This window comes from Pelobates fuscus, chromosome 12, assembly GCF_036172605.1.
Source record: "Pelobates fuscus isolate aPelFus1 chromosome 12, aPelFus1.pri, whole genome shotgun sequence".
Lineage (NCBI taxonomy): Eukaryota > Metazoa > Chordata > Amphibia > Anura > Pelobatidae > Pelobates > Pelobates fuscus.
Genome location: NC_086328.1, coordinates 98,644,819 through 98,660,728, shown reverse-complemented (window position 1 = coordinate 98,660,728; position 15,910 = coordinate 98,644,819). Strand labels below are relative to the sequence as shown.

The 15,910-nt window shown below is 42.5% G+C and overlaps 1 protein-coding gene across 1 annotated transcript in view; it reads right to left on the bottom strand.

The window, feature by feature from the left end:
- Positions 1–15,567, bottom strand: part of LOC134578489 (intestinal mucin-like protein) — a 75,837-nt gene extending 60,270 nt beyond the window's left edge. The window contains exon 1 of the mRNA XM_063437482.1: positions 15,453–15,567. The gene's annotated coding sequence lies outside the window, so the exon portion shown is untranslated. The remainder of the gene's footprint in view (positions 1–15,452) is intronic.
- Between the last annotated feature and the right edge of the window lie 343 nt (positions 15,568–15,910).

Genomic DNA, 15,910 nt, shown 5'->3' with positions numbered 1-15,910 from the left:
GGAGTGCTCTTTAATGCAGCTCTGGTGGGTTCTCCTCTCGCGAGCTCGGAACATTACCACATTTACTATGGCAACGCTCCATTCTCGTGTGAGTTCACTCTTAACACTAAGACCACCAGGGTTTGGAAGCACTGTCCCACCTCCCAGGCCACAGGTAAGAAGGGAGGGAGGATATAAACTATATTTATTTTAATCAAGAAATATATATATACACGTTATCTTTAATCTGTCCCCCTATCCCCTCACACAAACAATAACTCCTTACACTGTCACACACTGCACCACACACAAACACAGAGCCCCAATATACACACTTCCCCCACACACACACATTGCCCCATACACACACTGCACCCCCCCACACACACACTCACTGCACCTCATACACACACACATTGCATCCCACACACACACTGTCCGACACATACACACACTACACCCCTCTCAAACACTGCCCCCTCACACACAATGCACCCCTCACACACACTGCCCCGAAATATATGCACACTGCCCCCATACACACACCGCCCCCCATACGTACACTGCTTCCCCATACATATTGCACCCCTTACACACTGCACCTCTCACACACATACACTGCACCCCATACACACACACGCTACATCCCTCACACCCCTCACACACACTACACACCTCACACACACACTTTACCACTCACACACACTGTACACCCCTCACACACTCTGCACCACTCAAACACACACTACACTACTCACACACACTGTCCCACATATACACACACTACACCACTCACACACTCCACCCCTCACACACACTGACCCTCTCACACACTGCCCCCTCACACACAATGCACCCATCACACACACACTTCACCCTGCACACACCAACACACACTACTGCCCCTATCCCAGTAGACCCCAGGTAAGTTGTCAATCTGTGTTTTGGTTTGACTACTTAATCTGGGAGGGTGCAATGGCACTCCTGGCATCATAACCAGTACAGAGAGATGAAGCGGTTATTGCCCTTCCAGAGATTAGGTTCTGGATCCGCCCCTGCTGCAAACTGGAATAAAGGTAAGATTTTACTATATTTAGAGGGGCAACGGGGACTTTTAATGCTGTAGGATCAGGAATACATGTTTGTGTTCATGTTCCTTTACTCACACACCAGGCTTCTGCATGCGCTAACAGACTGTAAACAGAGCAGGAGCTAATAAATTGTGAATGATACAATAAATTAAGTTTAAACAATAAATCTATCTTAACAGGAAATATATAAAACGTTTGTGTAAGTCAATAAAGAGGAGGTATGACTAGGTCTCCAAAAACAAAGTGATTTTCCTCCTGAATGGCAAAGAACAACAGGTCTTTATACCATAGTGACTCCATGAAGCTAAAGTTGTTTTTGTGCCTATAGTGCCCTTAAAGTCAAAGTGTTTCCTTGAAGTTGCTTTGAAGTATAGTTTTTGTTTTGCTACTCTTCCTTTTTTCAAAATATATAAATGTTGGTTTTTTTTTCTAAATTTCTTTTTAATGACATTTTTTTTTTTTTTTACATTTAAAGAGTATAACCTAGGACTCACAATTCCCACAGTATTATGAGAATGGATGCGCAGGTCCCATTATACATATACTTTCAAGTGCATTCAACATCATTATGATATCAAATTCGGTTACTAACAACATTATTTGAAGGTGAAACGGTGTGACCCCAGCCACTCTGTTTCCGATAGAGCATATATTTAGTGCGTTTTTCATTGAGCAAGTGGGTCTGCCGCATTGTGATTGCCAATTGGGCCACACTCCAAACCCCAGAGTATAGGTAAAGCGAAGAGAAGTATTCATTAGAAAAAGGGAAAGAGGGAATGAAAGGAAGAGCAAAAGGAAAGTGCGTGGTCAGAGCGGGTGCTGATCAGTGCACCCGGTTCCCTTTGTCCTCCAGTGAGGGATCATCAAGTCCCACCTCCTGCGGCCGTGGCAAGCTGGACTCCCCAGGGCCATGTCCCCTCCCCCCATCATACCCAAGATATCCGACCCGGAACTCTTCTGTAAGAGACCGCACTAACCATGGTGCCAATATGTCTCTGTGCACGTGTGCCCGGTCATTGACCTAGTACCACCTAATAGCTCCTCCATTTTGGTATACCATAGGGTCAAAGGTGGAGCCGTGTCTTTTTTCCAATACAATGGTATTACATGTTTTGCTATGTTAAGGATGCGAATGGTCAGGGAGCATTTGTATCGGGATGCGGGGGGTGTTGTGTGATGTAGTAGATAGGGAACTGGTCAGAAAGGTGGTGAGTTATCTGTAAACAGGTCCACGATGGACGCAATTTTTTTCAAGAACGGTACTATGATTGGACATTCCCACCATATTTGTAAGAAGGATCCCATTTCCCTCCCACACCTCCAGCAAAAACCATCGGTATCAGCGTGTACTCTCTGCAGGGGTTCCGGTGTCAAATACCATTGTGTAAGAACCTTATAGGTCATTTCCTGTTGTTGTTTTTTTACTAGCTATGGCACAGTAATACACTATGTCATAGAGTTTATGCCATTGGTTCCCCATGAATGTTTCCCTGAGGGCAATCTCCCATTTAAACATGAAAGGGGGTGGAGGGAGCCCCTGTTGTTGTTGCATCATCGAATATAGGTAGGAGACACTATGGGGGATAGGATCCGGATCCTGACATAGTTGTTCAAAGGGTGTGAGATCTCTATAGATATCAGGTTGTTGTGGTATTGCAGTGACATAATCCTTGATTTGGGCGTATCTGAAGTCGGTCATAAAGGTATGGGTGAGTGTGCCTGTTAATGGTTTCCTTTTTTTCAATATATTGGCCCTTATCTGATCTATGAATAAAATCAGTATTCAGTGACTGATCCCTAACCATCAATCTTTTTTAACACCTTTTGATTGTAAAGGTGATGCAGCTCATATCATTGGGCAGACTAAGCCCCTTATGTGTCCTCCCTTGCCCTCCCCCTTTTTCTGATGACTAAAATGTGACTCCAAATTCGGAAGCATCAGAATATGTATGTTAGGGATGTGCATAGGCAAACAATTTGTGACGTTAATTGTCATACTTTAGGATATCAGTTAAATCTGTTATCTGTTAAACAGCACCCTAACATCCTTAAATATGGCAATCCAACATAAAGGTACCAAATTATGGAGCTGCTGCACTTAGTAGATAACTCCCTAATTTGGTATCCTTAAAATGACAATCCCACATAAGGATGCCAAATTAGGGAGCTATCGCTAAACACAGCTAAAAGATCAAAATAAGAAATGGACTTTTCTTAATTTTGATCTTTCAGCTGTTTAGAAGATCACTCCATAACTTGCTACCCTGTGCATATCACTTATATTCTACATGCATACTGTAGAATATGGAGTGATCTACATGAAGTTCACTCTATAATTTGCTATCCTGTGCATATCACTTATATTCTACATGCTGTTTATAAACATAAATTCTATATATGTTCAGTACATACATTGTATTTACCTTTGGGGTCCATAGGCTATTCTGAAGATGGTGTTTTTAAGGGACTTCATAAAGGATTGATGACAAGGCACAAGTCTGATGGGGGTAGCATTATTAGAAGCTTAGACTGTGGGTATTTGGGAGGAAGAGTATGGCAATCAGAATCTGTCATGAATGAGGTTGTAGCAGAGCTTCCTGTACCCCGGTTCGGTACCTCTGACGACAGATGCACCTAGTGCTCCTTGAGGCCCCCAAGCACTCCACCAGACACCATCAGCATTGCAGACCCCATGAACCGCCACAGCTTAGTTGGGGTCTCGCTGTCTCCTACCCACCCTGGACCTACGGCAAGGCTCCAGGTTCCAGTGTGTGAACCTCTCTTCCTCCAGAGAGTCAAGCAGGAATAGCTCTTACAAGAGCTCTGGGAATCCAAGGGAGTATAGTGAGTATAGCAATCCCTTCTAGTGATATAGCAATTCCCCCCAATAAGAGACAAGACTCTAGATTGAGGGTGAAGTAGAACTGAGGTTTAATGACGGCACACTGCCTTTTATGCAGGTTTCCCAACAAGGGTGACGCCCAGGTGAACCTTGTTGGGCACAAGGACACAAAGTGAAAAAAGTTATGAAAACAATGAATGACACTCCCACATACAGTACACAATCCCTCCCTTCTGCCTGTGATATAATTAAGGCAGATAATGAATTAACTTAATTATCCCCAGGCAGAAAAAAAAACACATTTTTATAAAGTCCAATAAGTACCCCAAAATACAGCATATCACCATAAAGGTCACTGATCTGGGGGAACAGCATACTTAAAAATCACCCAAATAGGTTCAGGGGTTCAAAAGTTAGTTGGAAGTCTCATTTTGACCGACCGCACGCATGAATTAGGCTGTGTGACCGGTCTATTTCAACAGTCGAAGTAATGTTCAAATAGTCGAACGGAGCCGTTCGTGCACAGAGTCAGTGAGTGTATCTGGTTCGGTAGATTAAATCTACCGAACAGCACTCCGTTGGTGCAATTCCAGTTGTACCTAACTGGAGGTGGAAGTCCCAGCAGTACTTGTGCCGTCAAGTGTCCGATTTTAGTTCCATACTCTTGACGACAAAACACAGCTGGACGCGTTCGACTAAACAAGATGGCCGCGCCACCTGTTCAACTATACGAACTGCGACCATCCAGCCATTCGTCAATTAAGCTGTGGTTAACCACAGCTTCTGGAAGGTTAACAGGCTGCACACTCAACTTGTTCAACATTTTATTCAGTAAACGAACACCATAAGCCTAATCAATTCGGTAAGCCCCATATACTGCACCATAGAGGGGAAAAAAGCACGAACCGTGTTTTTAGCCCAAAGTTAACCACAGGGCCATAGTCACAGGGCAGGAGGCTGGCAAACAGACCCCTCCAGAAACCAGTGGCAAGGTCACTTTCGCCACATATCTCCCTCCCTAAGGGGAGACTAACCAGGTACCTGATCTCCTGTCCGTTGGTGCCTGAGTTAGTCGAGTAGCCCACCCATAAGTGAATACTGGTACTCCTGGCTTCTTGTAGCTACTTGGTGAGCAGAGACCAGCAGTGCTCTGCCCCGCAGCCAGCATTCCAGCTGGGTAATTGAGGGGGACACCAGTTCCAGGATTAAGGACAAGAGGAAGGCAACTGCACTCTGACCAGTTGCCAGCACTTCTGCTGGGGTTGCCTGCGGGTAAACAGGCCCCTCCAGAAACCAGTGGCAAGGCCACTTTCACCACACAGGTGTTTCTATTAAGTTATTGAGGAAGAAAGTTTGAGTTAAGCACAACAACAAAAAAACACAATTCGAGATATGTGTTAAGGTTGCCTCCAGGCTGGCTGGAAGTTGGACCATAGAAAGGATACTCCTAGCGCTCACCAAAGGACCATCAGCACCGTAGACACCATAGCTACTGCAGACTCCACGAACCGCTGCTGCTGGGCTGGTATCTCACCATCTGATATCCACCCTGGACCTATGACCCGGCTCCAGGTTCCAGTGGGTGAACCTCTTCCTTCTGTAGAGCGAAGCAGGATCAGGAACAATAGCTCTTACAAGAGCTCAATAGCTAAGGGAGTATGAAGAGCATAGCAATCCCTGTAGTGATTATAGCTGTCTCGTACAAACACGAGTCGAGGCTGCGAGTTAGAGGGTCAAGTAGTTCTCTTTAATTGACACCAAAGGGCTTTCTTTTATGCAGGTTTTACAGACACAGTACCGCCCACAGGGTTTTGCAGAACAACCAATAACACACATAATATACAATAAAACACTCCCATTCATTCCCACAAAATCCTCCCCTCTGCCCGTGATATAATTACTGAACACAATGTAATTATCACAGGCAGGGAAAATATACTTTTAATATATACACTGTAACTTTAAAACTACACATCCAATCTCCACATATTATTAATCATACTTTAAACATAAACACTCTCAAAAATCATACAAATCGGGGGCGTGTCTGGCTTCCGGTGTGAGCAGCCGCATGGAGTAGGAGCTCCGGCGTTAAACCGTCCTGAAAGCTACAATTCGAGCTACCTAAAGCGATAACTCAACAGATTACCTTACCTTATCATAGCAGAACTTCGGTGTAAGAAACATGTCATATCCCAAGCAGCCGAGAACTCGAGAATCGGCCAAAATAAAGAAAAAAGACCGCCAAGTACTTACCCAAGATGGCGGCGAGGAGACAGAAACTATGTCGGACGGAGCTTCCGATCAAGAATCCATCTCTTCCAAATATACGGACTCTCCAGTAACGGAGAAGAGCCTCCATAAAATGCTGCAAGAACTGAGAGCTACCATAAAAGCTGATTTCCAGCGTATCGACAAAGAATTGCGGAAAGAAATCACGAGCCTAGGCGACCGGACTAGCCACCTGGAGAATAAAACAGGAGACCTATGCAACGCCCATAACGAAGTTGTGGACAAGCTCCAATTACTATCAGATGAAAATGAAGCACTAAAACTGAAGCTGGCTGACCTGGAGGACAGATCCAGGCGGCAAAATATAAGATTCCGGGGTATTCCCGACGACATTTCCCACGATGCTCTCCCAGCGTATGTTCTTTCTATTTGCAAGGCCCTGGTCCCGGACTTACCAGACTCTGCTTGGGCCTATGATCGTATGCATAGACTCCCTAGACCGTCTCGTCTACCTCCTGAATCGCCCAGAGACGTGATAGTAAAATTTCATTATTATGTACATAAAGAATCCCTATTGTCAGCAGCGAGGAAAACGGCGAACCTTCCAGACCCACACTCTGCAATTGCTTTATATGCAGACTTGTCTGCTGCCACCATGGCGAAGCGCAGAGAATTTATTACCATTACAAAAACTTTGCGGAACAATAATGTGAATTATAAATGGGGTTACCCTACAAAGTTGATCGTCTGGAGACAGGGATCAACCCGTATTTTCAGCGACCCTAAAGAAGGTATGAAGACTCTCTCCGAATGGGGACTATGGCGACCAACAGGAGAAAATCAAGTGGCATCCGGGGAGAGATCTCCGAAGAAAATCCAAAATGAGTGGCACATGGCAGGAGACCGAAACACAGCGAAATGAACTTTTACAGCTATCATGCACCACATATTTCGAGCAATATTGGTATAGTATTCCACTGTATGCTCCATAGAGGTCCCTATATTGTATGTGTACACCCACCTGGTAACTTAGTGCATATACCACGGCTAAGTCTTGCTATAGGACCATAGAAAAAAGAGCAAAAGCGAATGTCAGCATTTTACACCCTGTCAATATGGTTACAACTTCCACCATTTATTTAGTCTTGGTCGGAAATATTAATCACTTTGCAGGCCTTGGGTCTGAAGTTACCATCATGGGCTATGTCACACGTATTGTCCCCTTAGAAGGCGTGCAGACGCTTAAGTCGACCCGCACCCTTGGCCATGCAGATGGTTCAACTTTAAACACAATGTTCATGTTTTATTTATACTGTTTATTCTTTTACTGCCGTGATTAATGTAGCATTGGCCCTTTCAATGTGCTTTATATGTGCACAGGTCGCTCTACGACTCACGTGTCATAACCGTAGGCTCCGTCTGATATCCAGACTTCCATTTTAAATTTTAATGTTTAGCTTCAGTGTATACTTTTGACCTAAATTTAAAGCTAAGCTCGGTTATACAACCACCCTGACCAATACAACCTAACGATTATAACGACTCCGAACTAAGACCAAAATTAACTTGTTACTATGTACTGCAGTTGGACCCAGGTTCATATATATTTGTTGTGGATACCAACCGTACTTTATTCGAATCACTTGTTATGTTGATGTTTTATAGTGATGTTTCCTAACATGAGCAGGGCGCGGCATACCCGCCATGATACTACCCGCTAGGAAAACACGTTCTCTCTTTTTCTGCTTTTGAGTTATATACCACCAGGACGGTAGGAGCTCCACGTTCCCACGTTCCCACCAACTTTTCAGGTCACCTCTTGAGTGCATCTTTCGGTGCACTCTATATGACCCTCTCTCATCTCCTTCTGAAGGGAGATAATTGTATATACTTTTGTTTGCTGTTCCCCTTTATTTTTCCCCTCTTTCCCCTTCCCCCCGCAATTTCCACACTCCTGTACACGCTACCAATGGAAGATGCATTCATCATTATTGGCTTGCGAGGGAGGCACAAACGCATCCCGATCACTTCGCAAGGCGGTTTATCTGTAAAACAAACACCCACTCAAATTACAGTTCATTCTCTCATTTGCCCATCGGACATTTCGGTCTTGTCTTTAGCACTTTCTCTATACTGTTGTTGTTATGACTCGTAATACAATGAAGATTATGTCCCTCAACGTTAAAGGGCTTAATAGCCCAAACAAGCGGCGGCAGGTATTACGAGACATGCATGCCTCTAATGCTGCAATCGTTTGCTTACAGGAAACTCACCTCCAAAAAAAAGGCCCGCCTAGACTATACTCGCCACGTTACCCAACTGGGTTTCACGCACATGCACCAAACAAAACCAAGGGAGTTGCCATATTCTTCCACTCAGACTGGGCTTTCTCATTGTACAAGCAATATGTAGACCCAGCGGGTAGATTACTAATTTTAGTGGGTGAAATGAACGGAATAAAAGCTACAGTAGTATCCCTATATGCACCTAACGAAGCTCAATATCCTTTCTTAAAAAAAGCCTTTAATAAAATCTCCAAGCTTAAACAAGGACATTTAATAATTTGCGGTGACTTCAATTGCGCCTTAGACCCACAGTTGGACACCCAACGCACGCATAAAAAACCCCCCACTAAGGCATCTATACAGAATGGCAAACTATTTACCCACCTTCTACACACATCTGATTTATATGATGCCTGGAGAAATTTATATCCTACGGGCAGAGATTACTCCTATTTCTCACACGTCCATACAACTTACTCGCGTATAGACCTTTGTATCATAGACAAATCTACTCTACCACATCTAGTCAGCCAAACCATAGGCCAGCGCACTTGGTCCGACCATGCCCCAATTGAAACCATCATCGAGGTCCCGTACCCCGCCAAGGGTCGGGGAAAGTGGAGGTTAAACGAATCACTTTTAGACTGTCCGAATAACCTTAAAACAATTGCTGCTGAATTAGACCACTATTTTCAGACTAACTCTACCGAACACACCTCCGTTGAAACACAATGGCTTGCCCATAAAGCAGTCATTAGGGGTGCATTTATAAAACTGGGCTCAAAAAACAAAAAACGCATCCAAAACTCCATGATTAAACTTACCCAACAGCTGGAAACATTGGAAAAATCCAATAAAACTTCCCCCTCCAAGTCCATATCCAAACAAATAGCTAAAATACAAGAGGCCATTCATCATCTACATGCAGACGAATATATTAACCATGCTCGAAAATTGAAACAACATTTCTACCATATGGGTAATAAAGCCGGCAAATTGCTGGCGCGCCAATTAAAATCTAAGTACATCCAGACTAAAATTCCCTATATTACATCCAGAGATGGAGTGAAATTGTTTAATCCTAACGATATTGTTAACGAACTATCCCACTACTACGAAGACCTCTACAATCTGGGTAAACACACTGACACGCACACACCCACTATAGGAGAAATTAAGCATTTCTTAACAAATATAACTCTCCCGCAGGTCACATCGCAGCAAAACGAGTTGCTGAGCACACCGTTCACGACCGAAGAGGTTGAAACGGCTATCCGCTCCCTCCCCAAACATAAAGCCCCTGGCCCTGACGGCCTCTCCAATTATTATTACATCAAAATGGCATCACTTCTGTCCCCTCACATTACAAACATGTTCAATGCAGTCCAAAAATCTGGGTCTTTCCCGCAAGAAATGCTGGAGGCATTCATCATAACTCTACCCAAACCAAACAAACCCCCTACGATCTGCAGTAACCTTCGGCCGATTTCACTCCTAAATGCTGATGTTAAATTATATGCCAAGATCATCGCTAACAGATTGAAACCTTTACTGCCCAATCTAGTCTCAGAAGAACAGGCAGGTTTCGTCCCAGGTAAACAGGTGGGAGATAACACCAGGTATTGCGTAGATATATTAGAATGGGCCATGAAGAAAAAAGTACAAGGCGTTTTTATGGCATTAGACGCTGAAAAAGCGTTCGATCGCCTAAATTGGTCATACATGGAAAGTACGCTATTGGCATTTCAATTCTCCAGCCCCTTCATTAATAGCATTAAAGCCCTATATTCAGCGCCCTCTGCCAAGGTGTTCAACACTGGTTTTCTTTCTCGCAGTTTTCCTATAACTAATGGGACTAGGCAAGGATGCCCCCTTTCTCCCCACATTTTTATCCTATGCCTGGAACCACTGATCAGAGCGATCAAACAAGATCCCTTAATACCTGGCATACTCACGCCAGCAGGTGAAAAGAAGGCTGCACTTTTCGCAGATGATATCATGTTATTTCTTACCAAACCGTCTCATTCAATTCCGCATGTTATAAACAAACTGCTAGAGTATGGCAAAATATCGTACTATAAGAACAATATAGTTAAAACACAAATTCTTCCCTTTAGCCTGGATACACAGCTGTTACACACACTTCAAACCCAATATTCATTCGAGTGGCGCAAAACTTCTATCTCCTACCTAGGTGTCAAAATAGCTCGAACAACGAAACAAACTATCCTAGAAAATCACGAAGTGGTACTAGCGAAAATCTCAAAACAAATTGCATCATGGGATGGGGCAAATGCCTCCTGGATTGGCAGAATTAACTCCCTAAAAATGATGGCTTTACCGCATATCCTATATTTATTCAGAACATTGCCTATAGCCCTTCCTAATGCCCTGCTAAAACGTTTTCAAATGACCTTAAATGCTCATGTATGGAAAAAAAAGCCCCCAAGGGTATCCTTCCGTTCCCTGTGGTATCCCATTAAAAAAGGTGGCCTTCAAATTCCTAACGTTAAAAACTACTATATAGCGTCTGCTCTGGCTCAAGGTATAGATATAATGACACTCAAGTCGACACCTGTATGGCTAGATCTGGAAGTTAAATGTGGTACCTCACTCCCCCTGAGTTACAACTTATGATCAATGACACATCCAACATCACCAACCATGCTGTCTACTACAACTTTTTTATTGAAATCATGGAGGTCTTGGAGCTCATTGCTGGGGCCCTGCACGGAGCTACTCTTCGCGGCTCCCTTGCAGGCGCTCACGGCTATCTCCCCAGACTTGCCACTATCACGTTGGATCTCCAGCGGTATTTCACATGTGTCTTCTTTATATACAAAGACAGGTTTAATGCCATTTCCTACCTTACAAAAACTCTTCCAGCTGCCACCAAAAGACCTTTTTGTGTACTTACGTTTGAAACATATTCTGCAATCCAGATCCATCGAATACATCAACCCACGAGAGTGGAGCAGGCTAGGGCACTTGTGCTTCTTGGCCCGCCAAAGCACACCCTCTGTAAGATCCTTATCCTTTTGCTACTCGTCCCTATCATCCAATCCAAACGAGAACAAATTGCCATACATGGTCCGATGGGAACGAGACCTAGGTGAAATATTTCCCCTATCCACTTGGGAAACCGCTATCACATACACTAAAAAATCTTCACAATGTGTTACTCACTGGGAAGCCTATTTCAAAATATTAATGAGGTGGTATTTGACTCCTTCCAGGTTAGGATTAATTTATCCAGGCTCAACCCCTAACTGTTGGAGATGTGCTGATCCCAATGGTACGTTGAAACATATATTTTGGGATTGTACAGCTCTACACACGTTTTGGGACTCAATACGACTTTTGATCAAATCAGTTAGTGGCAACAATATTCCACTCAAACCAGCCAATTACCTGCTCCATTTACTACCTGATTTAGGCGACCTCTCATCAAGAGCAGCGGTATTAAACATTTTGGTAGCAGCAAAAATTAGCATAGCCACTCATTGGAAAAGTGTAAAATGTCCCATAGTTCAGGAGGTAATAACCAAAGTCAACTCCATTTATGTCTTTGAAAAAAAATGGGTAATGGGAAAAAACCTGGATTCCTTTAATGCAATGTGGTATAACTGGGAAGCCATTGGTAATCCGTACTCGTTAACGGACATCACTTAATTTACGGACTTAACTTAATTTCTAGTATTAGAATGTTATTTCATTTTATTCACCAGAGGTACAAAGGTTGTATGATGCAGGCTGAACCCCTGCATAGTAAAAAAGGTTTTGTAAATTTCTATGCTTAACAGTTGCCTTACATCTGTGATTTGAGAACAATGCGCTTCACTGTGTGTATTTTGTTACATCTATTGCCCCCCCTCCCCCCCCCTTTTTCCTTTCTGTACCCCCCCCCCCTACTAATATTTTTGTATGAAAAATTCTTCAATAAAAATCATACATTGAAAAAAAAAAAAATCATACAAATCCCTCCAGTAGTTCAAAAGTTAGTCGGAAGTCCTTTCTGACCGACCGCAAGCACATTTTCATGCCGAAAACAGTTCCATAGATTTGGGCTGTGCGGTCGGTCAATTTCAAGCAGAAAAATGACTAAGTCCCATTCGAATGCACGAACGGGCACCATTCGTGCAATTGGCTCAGTATAGCAGTGAGTTCAAACTGCGGAACAGGACTTAGTCTCTGTAGCTGAAAACTGAGTGGAGGAAAATGTAAGGGTCAGCAGTGTTCGTTGAAATGTGCAGCCGAATTCAGTTCCATGGATTTGGCTACACACACCGCTGACCGCGTGCGAATGAACAAAGATGGCGGCCACCCAGCGGTCGGCAATTTACCTACAGCAGGCTCCCAGCCTGGGAGGTAAATTATCTGCATCTTCGACTTCTGGGTGGTCCGCCTGTGTAGTACTTGGTTCAGTAAGCCCCATTTACTGAACCAAGTATAAAGAAGCCATAAATAAAGTACTTTAACCAAGTCTGGGGACACTGGGGACACATGCTTAAAGGAGCAGTGTCCTAAACAAGTCTGGGGACACCGTCTTAAAGGGGCATTGTCCCAATTTTCCCTATGTCCCAAAAATGTGCTTAAAGGTCCCATAAAAGTCCATAAGCCCCAATAAGCTCACAGACTGTTTTTAAAGGGCCATACACACCAGGGCCATAGTCATGTGGAAGGAGGCTGGAAATAAGACTTCTCCATAATACAGGGAAGTAGGGCAATTTGTCACTTAAAGAGACAGTTACAAAAGGCATTTTGTAACAATATTAAAAACATCATTGCAGCCTCAAAACATTCTGCTTTGTATAGGGCGATTTTGACTGCAAAAGGGATACTGTAGTGCTAGGAATTCAAAGCTGTATCCCTCTGCCTCCCCCCTCCCTCGCACCCCCTCCTACCTGTTAAATAAAGGGTTAAAAACTCTTTATTTACTTACCTAATCACAGCGCCAATATCCCTTGGCAATGGGTCGAAGCTCCGCCCCTTCCTCTGTCCCACAATGAGCGGGGTCTAATTCATATGCGCAGCAAATGCCACACGTGCATTAGACCAATGAATCAGTGCTTTCCTATGGTGAAAAAATCTCACGCTGCAGAGCATGAGGATGTCCAGCATCAGATAACGGACCAAAAGTCTGTTACGATTCCGGAAGCCCTCTAGTTGCTGTCTAGTTGACAGCCACTGTGGACAGACTTAGAGCTGCAATGTAAACATTGCAGTTCTCTGGAACTGCAATGTTTAACATTGCAGCATAAAGTGCAAAAGGGACACAGCACCCAGACCACTTCAATGAGCTGAAGTGGTCTAGGTGCGTACAGTGTCCATTTAACATCTGGATATTTATTAAATCTGGACACCAAAACCATCTAGGCAATTGCTTCAAATTTGTTAGACCCAACTGAATTGTCTTTAGTAAATATGAAAATTGCCATTGGGTTTTGGAATTCAATAATTTGCACTGATGTTTGTGGATAGCCCTGTACGTGACTATGAAATTCATGATGGAATGAACCTGGAACTGTATTACCATAGATGTTTTCTTCTCTTCTGTAAGAACCCATACTCAACCCATCTTACAGCATGAACTGCCTCTCCGGGACCCCTTCCATCATGTCCATCAATAATACTGCAGCCTGTTTCATTGTTATTGTTAAAAGTTAAATTTCTAAAGAAATACTCAGTCTAAGTTATACTAAACTGATTTTATTTTTTATAAATAAACTGTTAATTTTGTTAGTAAAATGTTTTGATTTCATTATTTATTTTAAAAAAATCAAAAAAAATCATTGTAGTGGTTTCATCCTGCCAGCCAAATCTTGTGGTGTGATTAATAGACTAAGATTTGGTATTGTAGAAATGCCTGGTATGGTCTAACCTTTAGGATAGTATTTTAGGCAACATTGTAGCTGTTGTTGCACCAGAGCACACTAATTCACAAAATTATAACCACCTGCCTAATATTGTAAAGGTTCCTCTTGTGCTGCCAAAACAGCTCTGATACATCGAGACATGGACTCCGCAAGATCAATGAATGTATTCTGTTATATCTGGCACCAAGATATAAGCAGCAGATCCTTTAAGTTCTGCAAATTGCGCTGTGGGGCCACCATGGATTTTATTGTCCCAGCACATCCCAGAAATGCTAAATTGGATTGAGATCTGTGAAATTTGGATGTCAAGGCAAGACCTTGAACTCTTCCTCAAAGCTCTCTCTCTGTCTCCCTCATTTTGTGATTTCCAATAAATAATATATGAGTCGTACTCATGCAACTCTTATGCATATCAAAATCTTTAACATGTTTTATGATTTTATATTATAGTTCAGAGAATCTAATTTCAAAGTTTATATTGCATATATTTAAATATATTGCTTTTTTTTACACTGTGTTGAAGAAAATGTAAACCATACCTGTAGAAGTTTTCCTAGTCAAAAAAGTATTTGCTTGAGATGTTTGTTTGTAAACAGCAGATGATGCAGTAGATGGTGGATATCCATATGTTGGTTGTGTCCTTATATGTGGTTGAAAGAGTGTTTCTGTATCAGGAGTGGAAGTAGTGGAAACTGGTGGTGAAAGTGTAGAACAAAGGCGGTCATCATCACAGCACAAGTAACTAATTTCATAATTAAAGCACATTTTGAAGTGTCCTGCATTTTTGCAGTTGAGACAAGTGAGTCCTAATGATAAATCACATGTTATATCTTGATCCAATTCAGTAAGTGAAACTTCAGTATAATTCTTTGCCCTGCACTTAATATCCTTATTGTGTACTTTGCTTTTGCATACTCTTTTCCCTTTTCTTAGACTTAACACAAAGCTCTCTCTCTGTCTCCCTCATTTTGTGATTTTCAATAAATGATATATGAGTCATACTCATGCAACTCTTATGCATATCAACATCTTTAACATATTTTATGATTTTATATTATAGTTCAGAGAATCTAATTTCAAAGTTTATATTACATTATTTAAATATATTGCTTTTTTTACACTGTGTTGAAGAAAATGTAAACCATACCTGTAGAAGTTTTCCCAGTCGAAAAAGTATTTGCTTGAGATGTCTGTTTGTAAACAGCAGATGATGCAGTAGATGGTGGATATCCATATGTTGATTGTGTCCTTATATGTGGTTGAAAGAGTGTTTCTGTATCAGGAGTGGAAGTAGTGGAAACTGGTGGTGAAAGTGTAGAACAAAGGCGGTCATCATCACAGCATAAGTAACTCATTTTATAATTAAAGCACATTTTGAAGTGTCCTGCATTTTTGCAGTTGAGACAAGTGAGTCCTAATGATAAATCACATGTTATATCTTGATCCAATTCAGTAAGTGAAACTTCAGTATAATTCTTTGCCCTGCACTTAATATCCTTATTGTGTACTTTGCTTTTGCAAACTCCTTTCCCTTTTCCTAGACTCATCTCAAAGCTCTCTCTGTCTCCCTCATTTTGTGATTTTCAATAAATAATATATGAGTCA